Raw genomic sequence first — 27682 nt, 5'->3', positions numbered from 1 at the left:
ACCAAGCAGGATAGATAACTGGGGGTCAGGTGACCCTAGCAAGGTGACCATCCAGTCTCCTCTTGAAGATTTCCAGAGGAGGTGACTGCACCACCTCTGGAAGGAGCTTATTTCACAGTCTGGATGCCCTGACTGTGAATAAATTTTTCCTAATGTTGAGCATGAATCGATCTTCCAGGAGTTTGCGACCATTACTCCTGGTTTTCCCCTTGGGTGCCCTGGTGAGCAGTTGCTCATCGAGCCCTTGATGTACTCCCCTGATGTACCAGGTCCCCTCTCAGCCTTCTTTTCCTCAGGCTGAAGAGTCCCAGATCCCTCAGCCTTTCCTCACATGGCTTGCCTTTTAAGACTCTGATCATATGAGTGGCTCTTCTTTGGACTCTCTCAAGCTTGTCTACATCCTTGTTAAAGTGTGGTGCCCAGAACTGGATGCAATCCTCCAGCTGCGGTCTCACCAGTGCTGGGTAGACTTGCTACACACTTGGAAGACCTTTGATTACAGAAAGAAATAAGTCTCCTGAGTTATGGGTAATCAGTGATTTTGGAGGTAAAGTGTTAGCCCATGTTCTGTTGTGATTGTGGTCTGCTGTCTCTCAATATGAGGATGACAGACTTCCAGTGAATAGGGAAGTCATTGGTGAGTCCAGAGATGATTGAAGAAGCTAATCGGAGATCTGCATGTTTGACTACAGACATGACATACAGTTCCAGAAGGAAGGAATGGATCCTGGTGATGTTGGGTCACAGATCTTTCTCATTGTCTCTCTCAGCCATTTGCCTCCATAGTGAGGCAAGTTTGCTCGAAATGGTCAATGCCTGGTTGTACTTCACAGCGCCTTTGGGAATGATTCAGTGCTCGAGTCTCCCAGGTATTGATGTCAATATGTCATTTCTTCAAATTTGCCTTCAAGGTGTCCTTGAATCTCTTCTTTTGCCTATCTCTAGAGTTGTGACCATTGGTGAGTTGGGAGTATTGTACCTGTTTTGGGTACCAATTGTCAGGCATCCTTTTCACGTGTCCTGACATGTCCAGCGGAGCTGGTACCATATAAACATGGCTTCAATGCTGGTGGTGTTTTCTTGAAGTTCTTTCTTGATTGCTTCTTTTGCTTACACCATTTTTTAGGGATACGAGTGGACGTGCTGGAATATATCAAATGATGATCAGTCCAGCAGTCATTTGTGCTGGTCAGTGTGGTGATACATGCATTGCGACAGTCCCAGACCTACACTAGACTATAGTCAATCAGGTGCCAGTGTTTTGAGTGGGGGTGAATCCGTGATGTCTTCCATTTGTTGCTTTGACAGAATAGGGAATTTGTGATGGTGAGGTCATGTCCTGAATACTTGCCCAGGAGGAGAATTCCATTTGAGTTGACTTTCTGCATCCCTGCCTTTCCAAGTGTTTCTTTCCATAGCTCTGGTGCCCTACCCACTCTAGCACTGAAATCATCAAAAAGAATCAGCTTCTTTGGGGACAGATGACAGGATTTGGTCGAATTTACAATAAACTTCTTCCTTTGTTTAGTCATCTGCATCAAGGGTCAGAGCATATGCACCGACTGTCGCATGGTGTGTGTTGGTCAGTGAAAGACAAAGGGTCATTTGGTGCTCGCTGATGCCAACAGGACATTCTGGCATCTGAGTTATAATCTTGGTCTTGATAGCGAAGCCAGTGCTATGGATGTGTCTGTCTTGTTCAGCTTTTCCTCTCCCAAAGAAGGTGTAGCTACCACCATGCTCTGTGAGCTGCCCCTTCCCTTGTACATCTGGTCTCAATGAAGCAGCAATCTAGAAATTGAATTCTGCAAGTTCTCTGGCCACTAATGCTGTTCTTTGTTCCAGTCAGTCACAGTTAGGGTTGACCATCAGTGTGCAAATGTTCCAGGTTGCAATTTTATTTCTTGATTCAGACTGCAGATAGACTGATCCCCCTGGAAGCAGTTTTCCAGTCAAGTGAAGTGAGATGGTCTATGTTCAGTTTTTTTAGTTTAACACCTTTTCTATCCCCTGCCCCATATGGAGTGAGTAAAGTGACTCCTAAATAAGCCTGCTTAGTTATGATTGCAGCTACCAGATTGCACACCTGTTTCAGCTTCAGGTACAAGAAGACCACCATGCAATCATTGCCTGTGAAGGTCTGTGACTAGGGGCTTCTGATAATCACTAGCACCTTCCTCCCATCACTGTAGGACTTGCTGAGGGAAGACACCTGCATCTGCCTTGTTTAATGTAAGGATGCTGTTGGGCATCAGCAACTGCACGATACTTTGCAGGAAACAAACCTTAATCTGATGGCAAGGAAAACCTAAATGACCAGAGGTTTATGTTCCACTGCAGCCTTCATCCACCGCTGTAGCTGTTGTGACGTAGTCCTCCTTCATCTGTCTGCTCCACCATCGAGAATTTTAATTTTTGTTTTTGGAGTGCTGTTAGTCTGGAAACCTCATTCTTGACCTTGCTGCCATGTGTGATCCTAACAGGAGTACAGAGCTCCAGAAAGCATCTGGAAGTCATTGGTAGGGACCTACTCAAATCATGATTTTGCAGATTTTGCAGAAGTGCAAAATCTGTGAAAAAAAACACAAACAATTAAAATAAGTCAGTCAGATGCACAGGGGGGTGCGGGGGGGGGGGGCACACGCACACACAAACATACATTTTGTTTAGCCTATAAAGGGCAAATGTGCCTTGCCTTCTACTTGACATCAAACTAACACGGCCAACTCTTCTTCTTCAGCAGTTCCTCAATCAATGATGATTGTCTTCCATGTCTTATCTGTGTTTCCAAAGATGGCAGATGAGGCCTGTCCAGGATCAACAGACTCTAATGCAGCTTGGACATGTGGGGTGGGTGGCGCTGGATTCTTGCTTTGAACTGCGACAGTTTCTGCTGCTCTTGCTTTTCCATCTCCTGTTGAACTTGTGAGGTTTCAAAATACTGAAATCCCTGCAGCAGATTTTTTCTCTGTTTGGGGTGGTCCTGAGCGATAGTCTCCCATGAGTAGACATTGATGTTGCATTTTTTTTATGTTGGCCTTGAGGATGTCCCTGAAGTGCTTTCTCTGCCCTCCTCTTGAGCGTACTCCTTGCCTGAGCTGGGAAAATAAAACTTGCTTCAGAGCCTGGAGTCAGACATCCAGATGACATGGATGTCAGCCTTCATCAATTCTTCATCAATGTCAGCCTTCTGCGAGAGACAGCTTCCAAGGTACAGGAAATACTCACCGTCCTCCAGAGTCTCGCTGTGGATCTGGATTACTGGAGCTGGAGACTGTTCATTAGGGGCTTGTTGGTGAAGGACCTTAGTCTTCTGAATATTTAGCACAAGTCCCATTCTCTTGTATGCCTCAGTAAAGATATCAGCGATTGTCTGAAGGTCTGCTTCCAAGTGAGCACACAGTACAGCATCATCAGTGCACATTGAGGTTGGGGTAGTATTAGTTTTGGCTCGGAGTTGGCTGAGGTTAAATAGCTTATCATCCATTCAGTAGTTTAGCTTTACTCTGGCTGGAAGCTTGTTAGTGGTCAGATGTAACATAATGGCAAGGAATGAGAACAGCACTGGAGGGATGATGCAGCCTTGCTTCACTCCCATTTTAAATCTGTAATAGACCCATTACTGGGAACCACCACTCGCATACTGTCAGGGAGCAGGCAGAGGATGGTGCCAACTTTCAGTGGACATCTGTACTTCAGAAGGATCCTCCACACCACTTCTCGGCTGACAGAGTTGAAAGCCTTTGTGAGGTCTAAGAAGGCCATGTGGAGAGGTTTATGTTGTTCTCCTGCAGCTGGTAATCTGTGAAGAACATGTCAGTTGTGCCTCTTGATGCCCTAACCCTACATTGAGCTTCTGGAAGGAGCTCTTCAGCAAGTGGAAGGAGACAGCTGAGGAGGGTTCTTGCAATGATCTTTCCTGTGGTGGACAGCAAGGCAATCTAGTCCCTCTGTAGTTTCCACAGTTGGACTTGTCTCCTTTTTTGAGACTGTCACAGTCATGGCATCCCTGAGGCCTTCTGGGATTTCCTCATCATTCCAGATCCTAAAGCTGAAGGCTTGAAACTCATTTCAAGAAGACTGATTTACAAAGCAGGTTGATAATCAGACCCTTTTCAGGCGTTTCAAATTGAGCAGCTAAAAATTTGAAGCCCTTGAAAGAATGAGTCACTTCTGAAAATCTGGAGTGGGATTTTCAGAAATGCATAACTGATTAAGAATACAACTTGCATGAGGAGGAGGGAACTGAAACTCTAAAGTCACTTGAGTGTCTTTGAAAATCCTACCCTTGGTCTCTGTCCCTGGTTTCTCAGTTTATTTTTGAAACTATGTATTTTTCCAGAACACACAAATAGACAGAAAAGGTGAAAATGAATGTTCCTTAACTTGTGCAGCTAACTACATATTAACTATAACACTTGCCATGTTGTTATGTTGAGCTAAAGGGCTGTAACATGCACTAATGGAAGGCATGACAAAACCTGTTGTTCTTTCAGTGGGAGCAATTATTCACCTACCATAACTCCTCCATGCAATGCTGAGAAGAATAGACCTCATGGTATGAGTCAAACTGTAATATGTGTGGTACAAAGCTGGGGTGAGAGCTACAGCCCAGGAAGATTGTACTTGCCAGAAGGCTGACATACTTGACAGTGAAAGAAAGTTCTTCAAGCTCTGCTTCCTTTGTACACCTCGTGAACCGACTTTATATAGTCGTTGTATTTCAAATGAGTGCTCCTGAAAATGTAGAGCTTGGCTGGAGGCAGGTAGAATAAGAGGAAAATATACAAATAGCTTGCTTAGAGCTCTGACTGATGGCCTTTAATCGGGACTGGTAGGATTAAGGGCCATTTTGGCCTGGATCCTGCCTGAATCTGCCCAAAATGGGAAACAAGATGAGCCTGACAAATTCCATTCCAATGATCTCTAGGGTGACCAGTTACTCCCCTAAGCTATCCCACCACCCCATCCTGGTGCCCCACACCCATACCTCATTTATTTAAGCAGTTTCTTCTGACGTTTTCTAGGGTCTGTCCACACCACATGTACAGCACTCTAAGTAATGCTTTAGCTTGAATCTTCCATCCATTGCTTTTAGCCCTTTGCCCAGCATCCCAATGTAAATGTTAAAAGCTGACTTTGAGGGGAAGTAGTTCTGTAATGGAACAGAACATGCCAGATCCCGCAACCCATATGTTCGTCTTTCACCAGTATGACAGCTGTGGTCTTTGGAGTAGACTGAAATATGAAGGCAGGGAAGGGCATTGACTTGGCTAGTCTATGAAGGGGGTGGGGAAGACCGGAAACGAGTGTGTCTTGCTTGTGCCTGATATACATAAAAACAGGAGGCTGCAATCTATCCCAGTTCATCCCGGTTGAGCTCTTGGTCTTTTTTGTCTGTTGCCTTGGAATTTGCACGCCGTGCTGAATGACAGCTGCATACAACAGATACGCAGCTGTTGTCAAATTTGACCTCAGGTTTTCCAGGGATTTTTAGTGTCACGTTTTTACCATGATCCTACGGATGGTGGTCGGAAATATTTGGAGCAGAAGAAAGTAGGTCCCTGTGTATAGGAAGAAGAGGGCTGATTCAGATCAAGGTACCAGTGTGAAGAGAAGCACTGTGTAGGGGATGGGGGTGTCAATGAAAGAGAATTAGGGGTGGGAGAGTAGACATTTCATAAAGCATGGCAAGGAGTGAAGGGAAATAAAAGCTGAGCAAGAGGCAGGGTATAATGCACTTTGAGAAAAGGAGGAAGAGAAGATAGGGTAAAATGGAAGGAAGTATTTCTGCATACAGCTGCCCTAAGCATTTCCCCCCATCCTCTCGGAGGTGAATATCTCTTCAGTTTTCTGCAGTGTAATCACTGTTCAGCTAGATTGCTCCCACTTACCCAAATCCTCCAGGCACATGGTGCTGCCTCTGAACACCACTTGCTCTTACCAAGACATAAGGCAGCTCTTGATACCATAATCCAAGGATTTTGTGCCTTCCGAAGAGCTGGTGTTATCTTAAGACCTCCATGTGGTCAAGGCTTTGTGAAACTTCCTGTCTTCCTCCCTGGCTTTCATAGTTAAGGTACGCCACGTAGAGCATCCCAGAACCAGTGAGGAGAGTGCTGCCAGCTGCGACAGCTGTTTTTATAGACCTTGTATCTGAAGATGTCTGTAGCTCCCAGGTTAGAGGGGAGGGAACAGGAAAAATAAAGGATGGAACACAGGAGATATGAGGCTTGAGCTCCTCAGACTATCTTGTATGGCCTTTGAACCAGTCACGTTACCTTTTTATGCCTGAGTGGGGATATCACTTGTTCTGTAGTGATCTCCATTCAAAAGTCAACATTTTCCCCCCAGTTATTACCCAGGAGCTGGCACCTCATCAGATACCACTGAGTGACGACTTGCTAAATGCTGTCATTTATACCATGCCATAAGTGGTTACTGTCCGGCTTAACATACCCTCCACTAAGGATCTCGATGCTTTTTATAAGCATTATGTATAGCTTTTATATCATTCGACTGGTTGTCCTTGAACTAATAATCCTCCCATCAGAATAAGGACAATCCATGGCAGATAAAAGGCAGTAGTTTTACTGAGCCACCCACGAAGGTGACTTGTATATTTTGTATCTAATAATACATCTAACACTATATCTCTATATATTTATATATATCTGCTTGCTTTTCAGTTAAATTTATTAGACGAGCCCAGATGCTACTTTGAGATGGATGCCAAAGAGAGAGAAACAATAATATAATGGCAAAAGCCTCCACTTTGGTTTATTTAAAACCCCTTTTTATATTTTTTTCAAAGCATTCTTGTCAGCATTGCTTAAAGAACTGACTCTTCTCTCTGCCCCCCATAACCATGTCACCAACACCTCTGGTGAGAGACTCTGGGCTGCTCCATTTCGTTACCTCGCTGTTCTCAGCGTGTCTCTCCGATGTTTCTCTGGTTAATTAAAGTTTACTGCAGCAGCAGCAGGAGTGGGCTGAGAGCACTGATGAAGAGATGACTAACAAAGTAATCGGCATGTGATTATAGCGTGGGCTGCCAGGCACAGATTAGCCTTCCCTGGACTCTGCTTTTATCTTAGCGCTACGTTTTGACATAATTCTGTGTTAATGATACATGGGATTTCAGTCCCATCTAGCTGATCACATTAGGACAAACTAGACAAAAGGACTCTGAATTTCCAAAGCCTCTATTTCAACTGAGGTTGCTGCTGCTCGGATGAAATGTGGCAGTGGGTGGTTGGCTCCTCTCTCACTCCATAATTCTTGTTCTGTGGAAGGTGTTCAGAGGGTGGGCAGTGTGTGCAGAAAGCTAAGGTGGCATTACAAAGGCACATCCCTTTCAGTGCAAGGTCCCTTCCAGCCCTACTTCCCCTGTGATGCATGCGTGTAGGATCACAGGGATCATGTCTCAGAATTTCAGTGGCTGCCAGCTCATGCAAAGGGGAGGGAGCTGGAGCAGGGAAGGATGAGTTGTGGATTAGTCATTGAAAAATAAACTTTGCACAGGTGGAGAGGACGTGAAAAATTATATGCACAGAACATTTCTCAATGTTTGGAGAGCACGGGTTTAACAGAGCTTTTATGGATTGCCACTGATGTTTACCTGAGGACCCAGGACTGATAGGCCAGCTTCAGGGATCCCGTGTTAATGCTTCTGGTAGCTGCTTGCAACTCTTTGTTTGGCTAATTCAGATGTGCTTAACAGCCCTGTACCTATGCAGCAGCTTGGCTACTGTGCTGTAGTAGGGAACTGTGCAAAGATTATGTCTGTGTCGGCAGGCAAATGACACAGCGAGCATCCCCTCTTTCCTTCACAATCCCCCTGTCCAGTGGGATGGCCAAAGTGGGCTCTATTTGGAAACGGGGGCAGAGTTGACCCAAGCCAAACACATAACTGAGGACATATTGGCCCTATTAAGAGCTGATTTTTCATGGTGTCTGTGTCTGTCAGCATAAAATGTTTAGGATTCACGTGATACTGAGGGCCTAGTTTGGGGCTGTGCAATCATTTATACCTCCAGCCTGGGAATAATAAGGGTTGAAGCCTTGACTTCAGTTCCATCGTATGTGAAGTATTGTGAAAAGGTTAGCTGTGAGAAGCTTGTCTAGTTAACCCCCCTTTCTTGTCACTTATCTTTTTGCCGTAAGGGACAGCAGGTCCTCCACCTTCCACAGGGTTTAGGAGCGTGGGAACTTAAACACAGTTCAAGTGTTTTCCTGGCACCTATTTTGCACACTGTATCCACATCTTGGCTTCTACCTGATGCTTATATTACAAACTCTTCAGGGACAGAGGCTGCCTTTACCTATCATAGCAGCACTTCTGAGTACTTTGGCAATGCACATAACAAGTAGCTGCAAATTACACCTCAGGCTGGATTACAGGTTCATAGATAATCCCCTTTATTTAGGCTATGCAGAAGGATAAATGAAAGGAGATGGTAATGGGAGACAGCATAACAGACCTTGATAGGAAAGGCTTTGGCAGGCAACACAGAGGAAGCAATTCTGTGTGGACCCAGCTCATAGTTTCATAGTAACTAAGGTCAGGAGGGACCTGAACAGATCATCTAGCCTGACCCCCTGCCACAGGCAGGAATGAATGCTGGGTTCACAAGACCCCAGACAGGTGATCATCCAATCTCCTCTTGAACTTGCCCAAGGTAGGGGCGAGGACCACTTCCCTGAGAAGTCGGTTCCAGATTTTGGCCACCCCAACTGTAAAATATTGCCTTCTGCTCTCTAACCTAAACCTATTCTCCATCAGCTTATGACCATTGTTCCTCGTCACCCCAGGTGGTGCTGGGGAGCAAAGGGCTCTTCCTATTTGCTGTTGATCCCCCCTGATGAGCTTGTAGGCAGCCACCAGGTCCCCTCTTAGCCTTCTCTTGCTGAGGCTGAACAGGTTCAGGTCCTTAAGTCTCTCCTCGTAGGGCCTGTCCTGCTGCCCTCTCACCAAGTGGGTGGCTCTTCTCTGAACCCTCTCCAGGCTGGCTACATCCCTTTTGAAGTGCGGCGCCCAGTACTGGATGCAGTACTCCAACTGCAGCCTGACCAAAGTCGCATAGAGGGGAAGTATCACCTCTCTGGACCGGCTTGAGCTGCACCTTTGGATGCAAGACAAGGTGTGGCTGGCCTTGCTGGCTGCGATCTGGCATTGGCAGCTCATGTTCATCTTGGAGTCAGTAATGACTCCAAGATCCCTTTCCACCTCTGTGTTTCAGGAAGGGAACTCCCCAGCCTGTATGTATGCTAAGGATTTCTTCTCCCAAGGTGCAGCACCCTGCATTTGTCTACGTTGAACCCCATCCTATTCTCGTCTGCCCACTTTTGTAGTCTGTCTAAATCTAGCTGCAACCTTTCTCTCCCTTCAAGTGTGTCCACCTCGCCCCAGCTCCTTAAGCTAAAGCTTAAGCACTGAAAGATCACTAGTGTCATCAGCAAACTTGGACAGCATGCTTTCCACCCCCTTGTCCAAGCACTCATAAGCTGCTAAAGGTTTCATATATGTAATAACACCTATGCAAAGTGTTTAAAGGTAATATTGATTTAAATCAGTACATGAATCCACTTCAGCCCTCTTCATTCCACCTTCCCTTTGTGCACCTTCAGGTGGTTGGATTTTTAGACAGAAGTATGCACAAAAAAAGAATATGAATGTTTCTCAGATATTAGTGGAGCAGTACTTTTAGATTTCCCCATGCAAGCATGCATGTTCCTGAAGTGCTTGTGTGTTCATCCAGACCAAACAGAAATAATACCAGCTGACTTGCCGGGCCAGTGGCAAGTACATAATGTGACTTGAGTTTTGAACATGAACAACGGGCACAGAATAACATGATTAGAAAACCTATTAAGAATGGAATAGATTTATGAAAATCAGGAATGGGAATGGAATTTAAAGCCAGTGGCTAAGTTGTGTAAATGGGGGGATTGTTTGCTGAGATCTTAAAATAATTGGGTCTATGCCAGTGCAGATGCTGGGACCCCAGGATGGTGACTTCACCATTTCTAGCTGCTACAGCATCCAAATAGATGCGAGAAGACCCAGAATGGTATGAATTATACCTGGGAACAGAAGTTCACCAAAATGGACATACCAAAAACCATGGACTTCAAGACATTGATTCTCAAGGCTCATTTTAACTTACCTTTCACCTCTACCTTTTCTAATTTCTCTTTGTCTCCCAGAGGACAGCTACTCACTTCCCTTATAAGTGGTCATATCGATCAGCTTAATTATGTTAGAACAATGAGCGTAGTCTAGCTTGTTCTTAGCTTGGACTATACCTGCTTCTTTCCCAGACCTGATGAAGGGGGGTGGTTTCATATTTTTTCTAATTATGCAATTTAGTTGAGTAAAAAAAGTCATCTTGCCTCTTAAATCTTGCTGGCTTGTGTGGCTGTGGGAAAAGCCTGCAAAACCTGTAGCAAGGAACGGATAGGATTTCTGAATGATTTGCTGACAAGGTCCTTTCACCGCATCTGATGAAGTGAGCTTCAGTTCACAAAAGCTTGTGGGGTGTGTGTAATATCTTATTTAGTTAGTCTAAATGTAGTCAGCCTTCTGACTGATTTCAAACTAACACAGCTAACTAACTACCTCTTGCTGGCAAGAGCCATCCAAGCTCATTGCAACAACATGGACTTCTGGCCCGAGAGCACTGTTTCGGAGGTGCTCCAGAATGAATTATTAATGAATCCTCCCCCTATCCCCACCTCCTATCAGGTCAAGTTTGCTGAGCTCTTGGGTTTTAAATGGTTAAAATAAAAAGATTGGTTTCTGGTCCATTTATACCTGTCAAGCCACTGTTTGTTTTATAAGCGCTTACTAATTAAAATAGTCTCTTGATCAGATCCCTCAGCAAAGCAAATAATGATGTTAAAATGCACAGCTTCATTCAGTCCATTGCACAGCAGAGGAGAGATCAGGGGCTCAGCACCCAAATGGGGCATGGCTAAAATTGCACCTATGGCAGACAATAGGTATATCTTATCAGGGAAGCTGTCCCACCCCCACCACCCTCCCCACCCCAAGTAAGGCAGGACAAAACAAAACAGAACTCCCTAGCTATATAATATGGTTTTAAGTCACAAAAACACCGGTTTGAGACAGCCAGTAATGAGATGTAAATAACTTACAATCGCACCAGGAAGCTAGTGCTGAACTGACAAGGTTGTCACTCACAAGTCAATTTTCCAGGCTTCGTGCTGAGCTAATTGTAGCTCATGTTTTCTTCCCCTCCCGGTTCCTGTGCGTACTTTCCCAAATACGGAACTCCAAAAAATTGACCAATTTGGGTAGATGATAAATATGATGGCACAGGTCTATTTGCTTCAGTCTAATATAAATCATAGCCAGGGTAAATTTGGGAGGGGTTTTCCCCTCCCCAAGCTGCAGGTGAAGAGAGAAACCCTAGGTTTTGTATTGGAAGCATGCAATTCTAGTGATTGTAATTGGTTATCATGCTGTTCACTTCTCCGGGTCCAGGCTACACTGTAGACATGCTTATAAATAGTGGTAAGACCAGTTGAAGACCATCCAAACTGTGGACTGGGTTGATTTCAAGACTATCAAACTCTATCTCAATTAGTAAACTAGCTAAAACCAGGCTTGTAGTGTGGCTCTGACCATTTTGGAAGCCAGTTTTAAAAAAGAATTCCTAGTGGAGAAAAGGTTCTTATTTAAATGTTGTTCAGGTGTGTAAAGACCCAGAGCAGTGGCCAGCTGATATGTATTAGGCTGTGGGAAAGGACCAAGAACTGCAAGGCAGATTCTGTAGCTAACTTGAACAAAAAGCTGGATTTAAGGAGCTGGGGTGTTAGATAAATTGGGATCTGCATTTGCCAGTTGTGTACTGATTCTTGTGCCTTTTGTAGGATCTTTCATAGACATTAGACATTAGGGCTGGAAGGGACCTCAGAAGATCATCAAGTCCAGCCCCCTTTGTGGGATCTGAACACCTAATTGCTGAAGAGTTTGAAATCTCAGCCATGGCATGCCACCAGGGTCTCCACTTACCTGCTTGTGGCTCTATATGAAAGGGGACCTGAAGTCCTAGACGTGCTCTGGCCCTAGCTTTGACATAGCACATTCAGCACCACTCCCCAGCTGGCCCCTACATTACACTCTGAAGAGGAAGGCTGGTTTCTTAATTGCAGTGAACATGACCTTGGCAGCCCCATTTCCCCATTGTCACCTTTCTAGGAATTGTGCTTTTTTCTTTTTTTTAAATATGCCGGGTGATTTTTATTTTTTTTTTTAACACTCTCAGCATCAACATAATAGGGTGGTTGAAGCTCTGTGATCCCAAAGAAGGTTTTTTTTATGTCTCTTTATTTTTTGTATTGAAATAGAACCTAGCTAAGTTTGGGATAACTGAAAAAAATGGAACGGGGATCTTGCCAAAGGCACAAAAGGGACTTGCTGTTAAAGTAAGAATAATAAAGGAGCTTAGAGCATTGATTTTTTTTTTCAGTTTGCCTTATTTAAGTTGGGGGCAGGGGAAGGAAGTAGCATGTTTGCAGATGGTAGAATATGATTCATCAGCTAATGGGATCATAATACCTGGCCAAGGAAGATGTCATTACCCATTTATGAATCTTGGGATGATACACACACTCTCCAGCATCGAACACATCTCTACATGATCATTCAGCCTGCTGATAGATGAACTCCTCTCCCACTCCTTTGCATTGCCATCAAATGCAGCTTCTGATAAGCTCTGATTTATAGACAAGTGACTTAGTTGATGGTGAAGTGCTCTCATCCCCTGATGCATAAGAGCTGTTCTTCACTTTATTAATAATGGCTTGAGAGGCAAACTGCTGGTTAATCAGTGGCATTAAATGGAAGTGGTCTTTAAAAAAAAATCCCCTTCATTTAAAATACATCCAGGGTAACAGGCAAACCATGACAGTAGGTATTGTACAGGCATTGCAAACCTCTTGGGTTGAGTGACAAAAATAGCACTTGTTAGTGCAAGCAGTGTCAGTTAGTTTTTTACTGCAAACTAATATGTCCTCAAGGCTCTCCAGTGTTCCAGAAATTAAGAGGCACTTACAAAAAGGGGAATATGTCTTAATTCTTCATTTTAAACTTTATATACAGCTTTTTTGGGGAGCGTCACAGGGGTTGACTAGTGGCACACTTTCCTTAGAGCCAACAGCTCAAGGCACAGGGTTCTTGCAAAAGGTTTTGGGTCCATCATCCCAACTGCACTGCAATATAGAGGCATGGTGAGTTTTTGGAGAGAATAATCCAAATTCCCTCTGCAGTTACACCTACAATCAGACTCCCAGACTGCAATGTAATCATCCTGAATAAGAGCAGCTACCAGGTAACAGATGTTGGTGGTCAAGAATTGGAATTGGCTACCTAGAGAAATTGTGGGATCGCCATCCCTGGACATTTTCGATAGGTTGGACAGATGCTTGCTTGGGATGGTTTAGTCAGGGTTGATTCTGGCTTGAGCAGGGGGCTGGACTAGATGACTTTGTGAGATCCCTACCAGTCCCACTTTCCTGTGATCCCATGACCCATTTAGCCTCAATAAAGTCACACACCAGGGAGGGACTGTAGGTTAGGAATGAACTGGCCTTTCAGAGAAGGCTTACATTGGCTGCAGGTGGTAGGTTGCTCATTGTTTGGTAAGTGAATTAAATTAGATCATCATTCTAGATTCTTGTTATATCATTGCTGCTTTAGGGGGTGGGGAGGCATTAGCATGTGCGTATAATGATAAATCTCTAATTCAATTAGTCTATAAGGTGCAAATCTACCCTGCCTGTATAATGATGAACAGCAAAAGCAGCGAGGATCCTATAGAGGAATGGTTTAAGCCCTTTAGCTGGGGAGCTCCGCATGGTTTCTTCAGCCAGCTGAGTGACTCAGAACTGTGACGTTACAGAGCTCCAACTCCTGATCAGCAGACTGGAGAGAAAAAAGCAGCATGTTGTCTATAAATTAGGCTGGGGAGGAGGGTAGTGACTTTTGGAGGGAGGAGGGTGGGAGCGGGGCACTATTGCCAAGGCCAGTACTTTTTTTTTAGATTGTTTTGCAAGCCTGTATTTTGCTATTAGAGCTGTGCACTGTCTGACATTTGCCTCAGAATGAGAAGGCATGCTGTATACCAACTTATCACATACTTGGTAGTAAGTATTTGCTGATTTTAGGACTAATCTATGCATGACGTTAGACTTAAATCCGTGTTCCCAAGCAATTCCACATGTGGATGCTTTTTCCTGGATTAAGTGCCTTGTTCCAGGCTAGTAAATCTTTGAAAGAAGGAAGAAGCTAAAGCAGAACAGGCACTCTCTTGGAATCAGCAAATACTCACAAGGACTTATTTAAGAATAGGTACTGTGTGTTGAAGTCTCCCTTTACCTCAATGTAGAATAACTTTCAATAGCAAACAAGCCCTTAGTTTCTATTCTTTTTCTTCTTCTTCTTTCATCTTTCTAACAATTAGCAAATTAAAAAAAAAATACAGCCACTCATCCTCCTTCATGCTGTGAAACACTGTGGTACCAGGGATGTGTTGGTAGCTGTGTACAACCAAGATTAATTCGATCTGGCCACGTCTTCTACCTATCCATGTACACAATAAGTGACCAGCAGAATTCCTTAGGAGTTAAAAATACTGTGGAAGAAGTGGCAGTAGGTGTTAAACAACAACAGATATTATTTGTAAGCTGTTGCTGTGACACCTCAAAGGCCTTTTAGGCTTTGGTTTGACTTCCAGCTGTTTTTACTAGTCCTGTGTATTCCAGCAACATTAAACTGTGTATCCCCTAGGCTAGACTTGCCAGTCAAGTGACCCTGCAGTGAACTCGGAGGTGTGAATGTGCCTGTTGGTTAATTTATATGCTTTTATAATGTTGAATCAGTGTACAGCAGAGAATATATAACTGGCACGGAATACATATTCCATTTTTGTGACACGTTTTCCTCTAATGGCCTTTTGAAGGTGCATCATAATTGCAGCATAATTGAAAGAACAGCTTCTGCAACTAACTCCGTAGTAAGATGCTAGGGAAGTCCCGAGTCTCAAGCTGCCTAGCACAGATAAATTCCGAATGCTCTGTAAAGCTCCAGCCCTGCCATCATTTGGCATGCCATAGCAAAATAATTCTTCTGTCCATAGTCCAGAGGATTAGTACCAATAGGAAAGAAGATTTGAATTAAAAAAACAAAACCAAACAAGACCCCAAGTAGTCATCTTGTAGGAATGTAATCCTGTGCCATCTAGTCAACCAAGCTACTCAGAATAATTGCTTAATCAGCCTCTCTAACACTTAAGGATTGTGGCATATGTAGGATTGTTCCTTTAAGATATAGACATCAATACATGGCAAATTAAGTGACTAGGTAAGGAAGCTTCCAAGAAATTGGTTTACAATGTCTAATGCTGCTGCTTAGTGCTGTATATGAGTAAAGCATTTGAAAAACACTGTCTAATTCTCACAACACTCCCGCAAGCTAAGGAATCATCCCCATTTTGCACATAGATGAATGAATTTGCTTAAGGCAACAGTGTGATTTCAGGGGCAGAGCCAGACTTGGGACTGGAGATCCTGGGTCCCAGCCCTGGCTGCATTTGCCAGGTGACTGATATATCTGGTATGCACCTGGAGCCATTCTGAGCACGTGAGCCTGAGCTGACTTCTCCTCTCACTTTTTCAGCTGAGAATAAGTGAAAAGGGCCGAACAAACAGGTTGGCTCAAGATGATAGGAGAAGTTAGTACATGCCTAACCACCAGTCAGTCCAAGCTGCTGATGGGAAAGCTCAGTGCCTGCAGGCCTCGAGCCAGCGATGTCGGAAGTGTGTGGGTGGAAGTGACAGATGTCAGGCTGTGACTCTCCTTCTATTTTGGTCTAAGACAGAGGTAGCCGGTGAACAGCTAAATCACTAGCTCGCTGCCTTTTGAAAGGAGGTGCTCAGTTCTGGGCATCAGCAACTCCTACATCCCGAGGCAGGAGGCTTCTCTCTTATGCCCAGCCGCCTTCCACCTCCCAGACACACATGTGTAATCTTGGGAGAGTGGGGAGGAGAAAAAAGAAAAATAATATCAGATTTTGCTGCAGTGCAGCCTAATATACATATTTCCATATTCAGTAAAAAAAAAAAAAAAAAAAATACCCAGGAATGTGAGCAACTCCCTGCCCTTATTACAGAGAGCTAGTCACCCAGAGCGCTGATTATGTGTAATGCACCAGTCATAAAGCAGTGGGTGTATGTTAAAAAATCAGAGAAGGAATGGAATGGAAGGTGGGGGGGGAGAGAGACTTGGAAATGAATAACCTGCTCCCACTGAGCAAGCAAGCTCCATTATCTGTGTTAGTATAAAAATACCCACCCACCCCAAAAAAATGTACTAAATTACCCCTGCGTGCCAGAAATCTCTGATCAAGTGTATTTGCTTACACTTGACAGAACCCAAAGTGCATCTGTACGGAGTACTTGAGTAGGTGGTGAGACTTCAGCAGCCGACGTGATGGCTTCTATTTTATTTTATTTATTTATTCTGAAACGGCTTTTGAAGCCCAAACAGCAGTCTGCCCTGGAAGGTGTCTCCACTTGGGATTCATTACCATTATTATCAGTAGCAATGCGCCTCTGGCTAATTGCACCTTCAGTGTGACTGACAGCCCTTGATTAAACAATATTGCTTCCCTCTCCAGGGGAAAGGGGATCCTTTTCAGGTTAAAGACTAAGTCACCGCTAAATAGATGATAATTTCACGGGGGCCGTTATTGCAGCACATGCCTGAACTAAGGCTTGCCACTACTCAGCTTCCTCCCCATCTTGTAACCTTCTCATTGCTGTGCTGGGAACAGGAGATGGGCCTGAACCCTGGATCTGTGCATCTACCAGCTTTGTGAAAATTTGAAGCAACACTAAATTATCCAAATTTTCTACCTTGGCCCCATATCCACTATGTATTCAGTATAAACCTCAGTGAATTTTTACTGGGATCTCAAAGTTTTCACTGCCGTGAGCCCTCCATTCTATACCTGTCCAGAGCAGTATAGTATAAGAATATAGGAGCAGTAAGACATGGAAATAATAGTGATGGGTAACCAGCAAGGGTCTTGAAGATTGTTTGCTTTAGGCATGTCTCTGGAAACTTGGGAGAGCTTGTGAAAAACTGCTAGTGTAGACTGCTTCCATTGACTGTATGTTAGTATTTGTGTGCTGAATGACATTTCAGCCATATCTACCCACAGACATTATTGTACCCTTGTCAGCACACGTGGGGCTCCCACTAACTTTACTTAGGGGCCCACACACATTCATCAGTAGTGTTTAATTTTAACTGAGGAGTGTAAAAAGCCTTTTGAATTGCCTTGAAGTTACTGGGAGCATTCAGAGTTCTGTTGCATTTGAAATAATTTGTGTGCGTGTAGTCAGTATTGCCTGGCGGATGATATTATGCAGTGTTTGCCTATCCAAGAGATTTTAAGCACTGTCTGCGGTGTTAATGAGCACCATCTAAGACTGATAGCATCTTCATCTTTCATTATTCCCATCTTGCAAAAGCATCGACATGGATCAACAGTGCAGGTTGGTCACTAGCATTTCCACCATCTTGCTAACTCTGCAAGATGGTTCATTAGCCATCCAGAATAGGTAGGCTGCCCCTGCCAAATGTCCCAGTCAAAATAAAGAAGGTTTTAAGGAATCTGCTTTGAAATGAACAGCTGTTCTACCATCCTCAAACTCTCTCTTCCTTTCTGTTGGGGGAAACCCAGCAATGCTTGAATAACTGAGCAATGGCCATGTCTCTGTAATAGCAATAGGAGACTCTGATTACTAAAAACATCTTCCTCAAAATACCCACATGAAACCACAGCCTGAACTAAGCCTAATTTAGAGAGCTGAAAACACTTCTCAGCGGCAAGATGGTAGAAAATGCCAAGGACCGGTCTACTCTAGGCCAGGGATGACCAAGATATGGCTTGTGGGCCAGATGAGGCCCATGAACCTGTGTCATTGCCTCCCCATTGTTCTAGATACGTGCCATGGCAAGCAGTAGCCATGTTAGTTGCCATTAGTTCCCAACTATATACTGAATGCAGTAAGCCTTAGTGCAGTGTTACAGGTTGAGAGAGCTGTCACGGTAGACAAAAGCAAGCCAGAGAGTCTTCTCAAAATATTCTGGGAAGTGTCTCTGACTTTAATTGCTCAGGAGTTGTTAGGTTTCCCCAGCACTAGGGAAGTGAAACTTTGAGGTTGGTTGAGCTATGGCAGCAGGGGGATAATCACTCTTTCCTCTTTTGGGTTGAATCTGGTAGGAATGTACCAGCAGTTCCATGAGGTCGAATGAGCTCTCTCTCGATTTCTGTTGGGGGTGGGAAAGCAACCAGACTTTTCATGCCTTTCTTATTGGTGCTTTAAATGGAGTTATAGTCACCAAAAGTCTCGTATTGACAGCTCTGGAGATAAAGTGCTTTAACCACAGAACGGACTTCTATGCAGTAGCAGGAATGCAAGCTTTTTTTCCTGCAGTGCTGCATCCCTGTTCCTGGGGGACTCTTTTTAAGGACAGAAGGGTCTTTTAGGCTGGATTCCCCACTACACATTATGTCTGTCTGAATCTCTCTGTTTTTCAATGATTATATACAGGCTGTTTGGCAGGTTCAGTCAAATGTGTGGTAGGCAGTTGTATGTCCACAGCTCCCCCCACCATCTCATTAGTCGCAAGTCTCAGGACAGAGAAGAAATGCTCTTCCTCACCCCCAGAGGGGATCCCTCAGGTTAAGTACATTGTGTAGGAGGGTGGTTGGCTCTGCTGCTGCCCTTGAACTGTACCATGGGGTGCGATGTACCAGGTATCAGTTTACAGAGGTGAATTGTGTTGCTTTTCTCTAGCAAATTTACTTGGTCTTCCTCACAGGGAAGTTGTAAAGATTGAATTAATTGTTTCTTATGTGCATTGAGGTCCTCCAGCAAGCTGTGCTGTCAGCATGTGAAGTGTTGAACAGAATCTTCGGAAACAAATACATTTGCAGATATTTCATTTTCAAATGTTGTTTTCGAGCCTAATGCTTTGTAAAGCTCTGACCTCTGCTTCCCACACACGCCCACACCTGATGCACCATTTCATATCTTGCTGACAAATAGCTCGCTGACAAATTGTACAGTGCATCCAGGGGAGCTGGTTCCCAGAAGATGCAGTCACAACAAATTTCCAGGAAACTCTTTTCTGAGCATCCCTTGTAAAGGGTTAGTTTGTCTTTAGGAATTGATCCATCTTTATTTGCATGTAGTGGAGGTACCACAGCCTTCCTGTCCACTGTGGGGTGATAGACAACAGTCTTGAAAGTAGGCTGTAGTGGACTTGTCAGCAAGAACCAGGCTTTGGTAGACATGCAAACAAGTTATACAGGTGAGAGATGAATATGCCCACAGGCAATATGGATAAAAATACTTGCGAAACAAGTATATGCTTCACAGCCTTCTGCATCTGCTGCCTGCATTCAAGATTGTTGCTTATAGACAGTGTTTTTTAATGACACCTCATCTGCCAGGCCCTGGTACAGTCATCTGAGACTTCCTATTAACAGATGTCTTCTTGCACACACAAAATGAACAGGGGGGATTCAAACAGACTCCAGAGCAAAACATCCCAGAACTGTAGAAAACACAGCTGAATCCCACTTGGCAAAAACAAGTATGCATCTTCAATAGGATAAGCTAAAACCTTAGGCCCAAACATCTCTGAGTTCAGGTGAGTTCAATGTTCAGTCCATTTTTTGTGGCTTTAGCTCATGTTGATAAAACAATGGTTTAGTGATTTATGTTCCTCCAGACTGTTCAGACTTTATTTATAGGAACTTCTCTGGGGCTCATCAGAAGAGTATCCGAGCTTTCTTGCAAACAATGATGAATGAAACCCCACAGTATCCCTGCATAGTACATAAGCCTTCTTAGCCCCGTTTTACGGGAATAAAATGTGATACTCTCCTCTGTTTTTAACCACAAAAACATCCTTTGCGTGTGGCTAAGATTGGGTTTAGATATGGGCATAAAAGTTTGAGCTGGATTTCTCTCCAGGCCTGCTGGGTTTTTGTTCCTTTTAATTTCCAGTCCTGGCCAGGAAATAGAAGCTTCAAAGTTTGAAAAAATGTAACCTAATCTTTTAAAAAATATATACAACTTGGCAGCACTGCTTCACGTACCCTTCTGGTTTAGACTTGACTGAGCCAAACGTAACAGTTTTGTACAAGTAGGTTCGATTCTACAGACTTTGGTTGGAGTTGAGTTGTTTTTTTTTGTACTGGGTTCATCTGTAAGCCAGCAGGGGAGGGTGGTGCTGGACCTCTTTTCCTAATGTAAGTGTATGAATTTCAGGTCTAGCTTGGACTCTTCCATGCAACAACAGCAGTCTTCTCACCACACAAAACTCATCTTTTTCTCAATTTCTTGTTTCTTCTCACAACAGATGCTTCTATTGCCTTATGTTACAGTAACAACATTCCTATCTTCTTTGTACATTAGCCAGTACGTGTGCATACTTTGTCTTCATTTTGTCCATCATTCCACATACAGCCTTTCCATAACCCCTCTGGTCCAGATGTTTGCCTTCCTATAAACTGATGTAGCTCAACTGAAGTCAATGCAGTGATATCCAAGGTAAAGATCTGGCCTCTCATGCACTGTGTGTTGGTTTAGATTGGGGATTGAGGGTCAGAGCTCTTAGGGCTCCTATACACATGCGTGAAGGCTGCTTTGATGCGCTGGAATTACAACAAGCTTTCCTACCTAAAAGAAGCGCCATAAGAATTTGCTGATTTTTATTAATTTTTTTACAACACTTAGTCAAGATCATTGACTAATCTTCATGACATGCAGAGCGTATATGGTTCAAGTTTGGTTTTAGGGTTCCATATTTTGTGGGTGAGTATACTTTGTTCTGGAGAGTCGTGCGTTGGGTTTCAATTGAAAATCCCATCTGTTTGCACTTGATCCATACAATTCTAAAAATAGCTAGCATGATTGATTATGCACTGTCCTAGTGAATGAGTCATACTGGCCATGGCCTTTTAATCTACGTAATTTCACCAGTACAACAGTCACCTCCCTGACATAGCTCTGCTTCACTGTTCATTTTCATGTGATGAGATAAGAGAGAACGTGGCTGATAGTACAGGGAATTCCCTGTTATCAGAATGTGGATTAGATATCGTCAGGTTTTGAGCATCCACAGCAGGTTATAACCAGTCCCTTCCCTCTTAAAATGAACAACAACTCAACTAAAAAGATTCCCAGGTTTTCTTTTGTGTGTAAGGAGGGTAAGTGCCATACTGGCTGATTAGCTGGGTGTGAGCATTGTTGGAAATTGGGGGAAGGCCACGACATTTTTCTCTCATTGAAGTCAGTGACCAAGCTACCATTGACTTCAGTAGGGTCACAATTTTATCAAGAGGACTGCCAGTTTGGACCAGACCAGTTTACTCCAGTACAACAATTCATGTGGTCTTAGGTGTCACAAACCGAGCACTTGCAATTGCCTAGTACAACTTCAGATCAGTGCAATTGCCTGGTACAACTTCAGATTGACATTGAAAGCTCAATTGCTGCACCCAAAGCTAAATTAACTGCCTGCTCCCATGATACTGTGTGTGTGATCCATTAACAGTTTTGAGTAAGAGCGGATCCAGAATTAAGGTTGGCAAAGCTGACAACTCTGTTCCCCGACAAAACGGGGCTCTCCGCAGTAGAGGCTGAGCTATCCTGTAGGAGACAGGACTTTCTAGAGGTCTGAGAGGGTAGAATAAACATTCCCAGGAACTAATGGCCATCGCAGAAGTCACCCCCTTTTGTGCAGGGAGCATTTCCTTAACCTGAACTTTGCTAATAAATATAGAGCAACACATATTTACGGAAGAAAACTAATCTCTCTCACCTGAAGACACTCCCCACGCATGCTGCATTGCTTACAGGAGTGCTGAGAGAACAACCAACATGACAAATATTAGTCACGTTGCTGATGCATTGCTGGGAGGCATTCAGATACCATAGGGATGGGTGTGGTATATACAGAAACTTATGTAGAAAAAATATCTTTATTCCTAGTGTAAACAACATTCGGGGGGGGGGGGGGGGAACTCTCTAAAAGGCTTCCCTTTTAATGACACAGATATAATTTTCTATCCACGTTATATTTAACACTGCAGTATATTCCAGGGAACATTTCTATCCCGGATAGCACAGAAAAGATGACTCAGTGGTGACTAGATTTAACTGGAAGTGTTTAATAATAACACGAGCCATGCTCTGCTTAATTGCTGCTCAGCTGCAGCTGAGCCTCCGGGTCATTAGGGCAAACTCCCTGTCTCTTACTGAAGAGGACCTGCCATAGGCAAGGGAAAGTGGGCTTGTAGAAACACTCCGCATATCACCAGTCACTTGCTATGTTTGTTCAAATTAATACTCACAAGCACAATTTTCTGTTTCTGTGGATCTTTGTATCTACCTTAGATATCTATATGGCCCCATTAGCACAGTACCTCAATGCCTTGCTATAAACTTGCTCAAATGTAGTAGAGTATTGCAATGCTATATTTAGTGAATCTACCATCACAGCACTCTTGTGAGGTAGGGAGGTGCTATTATTCCCCACATAAGAGGGAAATAGAGGTCAAGTAATTTGCCCCAGGTCTCAGAAAATGACAGATCATGGAACTGAACAGTGCATCTTAAGCCCAGGGAATCATCATTTTTCTGGTTGAAAATGCACCCTCCTCCTTCCTTTACTTCCTTTCTACAGACAAATTACACAGCCTTTAAGTCTTCCTCCAAGCTGATTGACACAGTGGGTATCCATTTTCAAAAGTATGTCAGAGCCAGATCCAGTGAAAGACTTGATGCCTGCAGATTAGGCACTGCAATGCCCAACTTAAGGTACCTGATGCTCTAGAATCCCAAACTCTGCACTTGGATGCCAATGCTCCCTATATAAAGCTTGGAGATCAAGGGGTGATCTGAAACACCTGCACGCTGAGCAGGGAGTTGCCCAGCGCAAGCAAGCAGGAAATGCACTGAACGCAAGGCATATTTCAATTTTCAGCCTTTCTCTAGCACTGAGTCAGGTCTGCAGGGAGGTTCTTCCATCCACACAGGAACCAGAGGCTGAGTCCTCTCCTGCAGGCTGCCTCGTACATCTGTTCTTTCCAAGAACTGAGTAGGGCTGACTCTTTTCCTTCGGAAACAGCCTCAGGAAGCAGAGGACGTGGTGCCTGCCTTCTGCCTAGTCACCCAAGTGGTTAGAGCACTTACTTAAAGTGAGAGACCTGGGTTCTGATCTGCCCTCAGCCTGAAAGGGGTTCAAACATTATTTCCCATCTCCCAGAAGAAAGCCATAATCATAGGTCTGTAGGCTAGGCTGAGCTCGAGGCGCGCACTACCCATTGTGGAGAACCCGTGACTGTTCAGGAAGGATGGCAAACCTCATGAGATCAGGAACAGAGCATAAGAGGGAGTCTGACTTTGTAAAACTATTGAGGAGAGCCCCATGGAAGGCTTTCTATTTTGGGAGGAAGGAGTCTTGGCAGTGTTAGGCAGCCATTTTGATACTTTGGGGTCTGGATCTTCTCAGTTCCTGGAGTGCTTAAGAATTAATCTCTAAATCACCAGGCCTATGCCTTTCACCCGGTGAGGCAGTCCTTGTGGGACCTAGGAGCGCTTGAGTCACACATGAAGTTGTCTTTACTTCCTACTTCCCAGAGCAGTGGATACTCACATGCCTACAACTCGCTCTTCACTCTGGGTGGTTTAATGGGAAGACAGAAATTATTCCCACAAAGGACATAAAAGGTCAAGGATTCTGAAAGACCCTTCCTTGTGGCATTGACCTCCCTGGGCTTCCTGTCACAATATGCATATGTCACTGAAGTATTCCCAGAAGCGCTGATCTATTTGTAAAAAACATGGGTAAGACTTCAAGTGTGATGCTGTGTCCAGTTCTGGTCACTCACTGGAACCAGTGCAGAGAAGAGTTGCTAGGATGTAGAGAAGGGCTGCTTTCAAATCCAAGCCCAGTCGCATTTCCGAATGAATAGAAGAAACGTGCTGAACGTGGTATGACATTCAGGAAGGGGAAAATGTTTAGTTGGTCATAAAATGGGGGGCAGTCAGTGACTAAGCACAGGTTGCCTATACACGTGCTCGGTGGGTGGGGGGGGTGTTTTAATTAGAGTGGTTCCCGGAGAGCCAATCTAAAGCACCTCACTGTCATGTGTATTAAGCCCCTGCACACTTAAAAAACGGCCATGGGACACTTTATGTAAACCTCATTCAATGGGGTTTAGATAAAGCACCCCTGTGGCCATTTTTAAATGCACAGGTGCTTATACATGTGATAGTGAGGCCATGCTGGAGTGTTTTAATTAGAACGTGGGCACACTTGATTCACTGAGTCTGCTCTGACATGTTCTAATTAGAAAGTGAACCAGCACATGTATAGGCAATCATCATGTCCAGGGAAAAAGATGAAGTGGTGATGCCCTCAGAAAAGGGTCTGTGGGTGATAAATTGAATGACTCATCCATCTGGCACTGTTGCAAGAGAGTCCAATATTAATAGGAATCTTATATATAAAACCAGAGATAATTATTTCACTCAAGCTGGCTGTGATTAGATCTCATTTGGATGTCTTCATCGAATTCTAGGCCCCCAAAAGTCAAGAATGTTCACAGAACTAAGCACATGTCATGCATGGCTTGAATCTGTTAGGCCAGTGGTTTTCCATCTTTTTTAAATGGGCGGACCCCTAAAATTTTTTGAACAGACGTGCAGACCCCCTTGGAATTGTAAGCATGGGCACTCATATACATTTCTGATTGATCCTAGTCATCTTTCACAGACCCCTTAGACATAGTCTGCAGACCTCCAGGGGCCTACATTTAGCATGCAGTGCTCCTGTAAGTGTATCCAAGGCCTACAGCTACTCTACAGACTGCAGTGTGATGCAGAAATAGCTGAGCCAGGATTAAATGAGCTGGCTTGAGTACTGGAAGCCCTTTTAGCTGTGGAAACATGGAGTTCCCCACAGGCTGCCTTACCCCCAGAGCTGCTGTGCCTTTGGTCCTTGAGATAACCCATGCCACCATGGGTCTGGAGTAGACACGCAGACATACCCTTGTTATAAAATTTGCTGTAGGCTGTCACTTTAGGGCTGTGGAACCAGTGATCTTTCCTGGAGAATTGATTTGGATGCTTTTCTTCATCTAAAATGAGACAAGTTGGGTGTTTGTGGCTTGTGAGTGTTCAGTTCAAAGGGAAAAAATGTCTGAGAAGAAAGGTTTGTTTAGAAATCCTCATATATTGAGAACAGGGCAGTTATTCTTGCCAGCCTGTAAAGACAGAAAGTAGTAAACGGTTTGAAGTACCAAAGGGGACTAGCAACTTTGGGTGCCTCTATTTTCTATTAAAGAGGCAGGGAAAGTCTCTTTTGCCAAAAATATTTTGATTTGTTCTTTTCGTGAAGCACACCTAAATGAAATATTTTGTTCCAGGTCTGGTTGACCTGAATCGGAACATTTTCATTCTTTTCTGAATAGATCCGAAACACTGTTTGGAATGAGCTCAAGAAGACTTTTAAATGTCATTTCCCCTATTGGCATGTTGCTTTGTGGAAATTATATATCAGGGTCTCCACATCTCCCCTGGGCTGAACTCTCCAGAGGATTACATCTCCCTTTATGCAATGCAGACTTCATCTGACCAACCTCTGAGTGGTGCATTATGGCAGGCATGTGACACAGGCCACATCAGCAGCACTTCAGTTCAGCCAAGGGGGCTGGAAGAACAGATCAGTCTCCCAGCCTATCGTTTTCACGAGTCAGTGCACCACGGTGAGGTGCAAAAGCAGTTTAATGTCGAACTGACTGAAAACCAAGTGTGGTGGGGTCAGCTCAGTACCAGAAATGAAGCACTCTGATCCTGTTGATGTTGAACATGTGGGTGTTTCCACATCAATACTTATTTTTGGAATTTGTGTTGGGCGAACATTTCTGAGATGTTGCCTTGACTCGGGATGAAATGTGGTACTTGAACTTCCCCTCTGGATGTCCTCAGTCATGCCAGTCTGAGACTCCTTAAACACAGCCTCATACACTGAAAGTGGTCTCCATACTCTGCAAATCTAGTTCTTTAATACACGGCATTAGTCTCTCTTGATTTAGGCTAGGGATTTTAAGTTTGATTTTTTTCCCTTCCAGTTCTTTATAGTAGAAAATCAGTCAATACAACACTAAAACTGGACCATAAGGAGTGGCTTCTATATCTACCAGGGGATGGTTTGACCCCATAGCTATGAGAACAGATTAGCATTGGCAGAAGCTTTGAAGGGAGGTGGTAATAATATCTGAATGTACTCCCATAAGATAGACAGGTTTTTATCTCAGTACAAATGGGTGTATACTTTTTTTTCAACATTAAAGTTCTGTGGTCTGCCTTAGTAAATCTTATCCCCAGTTCATCCATGCCACAAAGAGTCAGCAGGATGGCACGGATAGCGCTCCCAGCGGCACTCGGCTCCCAGTAACTTCTAGCTCTAAGGAATTCCAGTGAAATTCCACTCTTAAACCGGCTCTTTATCTGTGGCAAACACAAATGCAGTATGCCTCTTCCCTCACGTAGCATCTGACAAGCTTTCTGATCAGCTCATCATCATCTTTCCTGTTTTTAACTGTGTATCAAAAATAGCCACATTAAGAGTGACACTCGCACAAAAGCCTCATTGAAATCCACTATAATTTGTTACTGTAAACAGATGATCTGTATGTTTGCAGTTACTTCTCCAGCAAGCTGGCTTAGAAAATGCATGTCTGCTGAAGATGGGGCATGAGTCGCAAGGAGGTGGGCAGAAGGAAAGGATTTAACTAATGCCTATTTAGATGGCTTTGGTGGTAATTAGGAGATAAAGGTGCAGCTTTGTTATAAGGCTGGTCATGGCAAAACTTCACGATTGATGGAGAGGGATTAATGGGTTATTAAATCTTCTGCCTCACTGTTATTAGTTCACAGCTAGCCCAGATCTGTGGTCAAAAGCCACAATTATTGCTATGTTGTATTGGTGTACAGGATGCGAGTCCAAGGGCAGCTTGTCCCAAAGAGTTTATGGTTTGCTTAACAAAGTAGCTTTCCCTAGACCACGTAACAAATCAGTGAGAAGGGCAAGGGCAGAGCCCAGGCCTCCTGAGTCAGATTCTTGCCTTCTCCATTATGCCACCCTACTTCCTTGTTATCCTTTGCTAGGTTGTCTGGTGATCTTTGCAGAATCATTCAAATTCCCTGAGGGTAGGTATCCACTGGCTTACTGATTCAGTCCTTACTGAATCTCAGCTGAGACCGGGGAAAGTAAGTTGCCCTCTCTCCCTGTGGAAGTACCAAACGAGGTGCTAGAAATAGATGAGCGATGGACTGCTCCTAGTCTTTCCAGGTGCACCTACACCACATCCCCAGCAGTGTTGAGAAGAGGAACACTGGTAAACACACTCAGATCACCTGCTTTTCTGCTAAATCTGGAAATGAAATTGCTCTGGAGGTCTTTGGCTCTGCACGGCTTGAGGCTGACTGCTGGGACTATGCCCAGAACAACCCTGCCCCACTGCATTTCTGAGCTGGCAGTGCAGACCAGCCACCTGCATGCCCA

This window comes from Alligator mississippiensis, chromosome 6, assembly GCF_030867095.1.
Source record: "Alligator mississippiensis isolate rAllMis1 chromosome 6, rAllMis1, whole genome shotgun sequence".
Taxonomy (NCBI): Eukaryota; Metazoa; Chordata; order Crocodylia; family Alligatoridae; genus Alligator; species Alligator mississippiensis.
The sequence above is the reverse complement of the archived record's forward strand: the minus strand, read 5'-3'. Positions refer to the sequence as shown.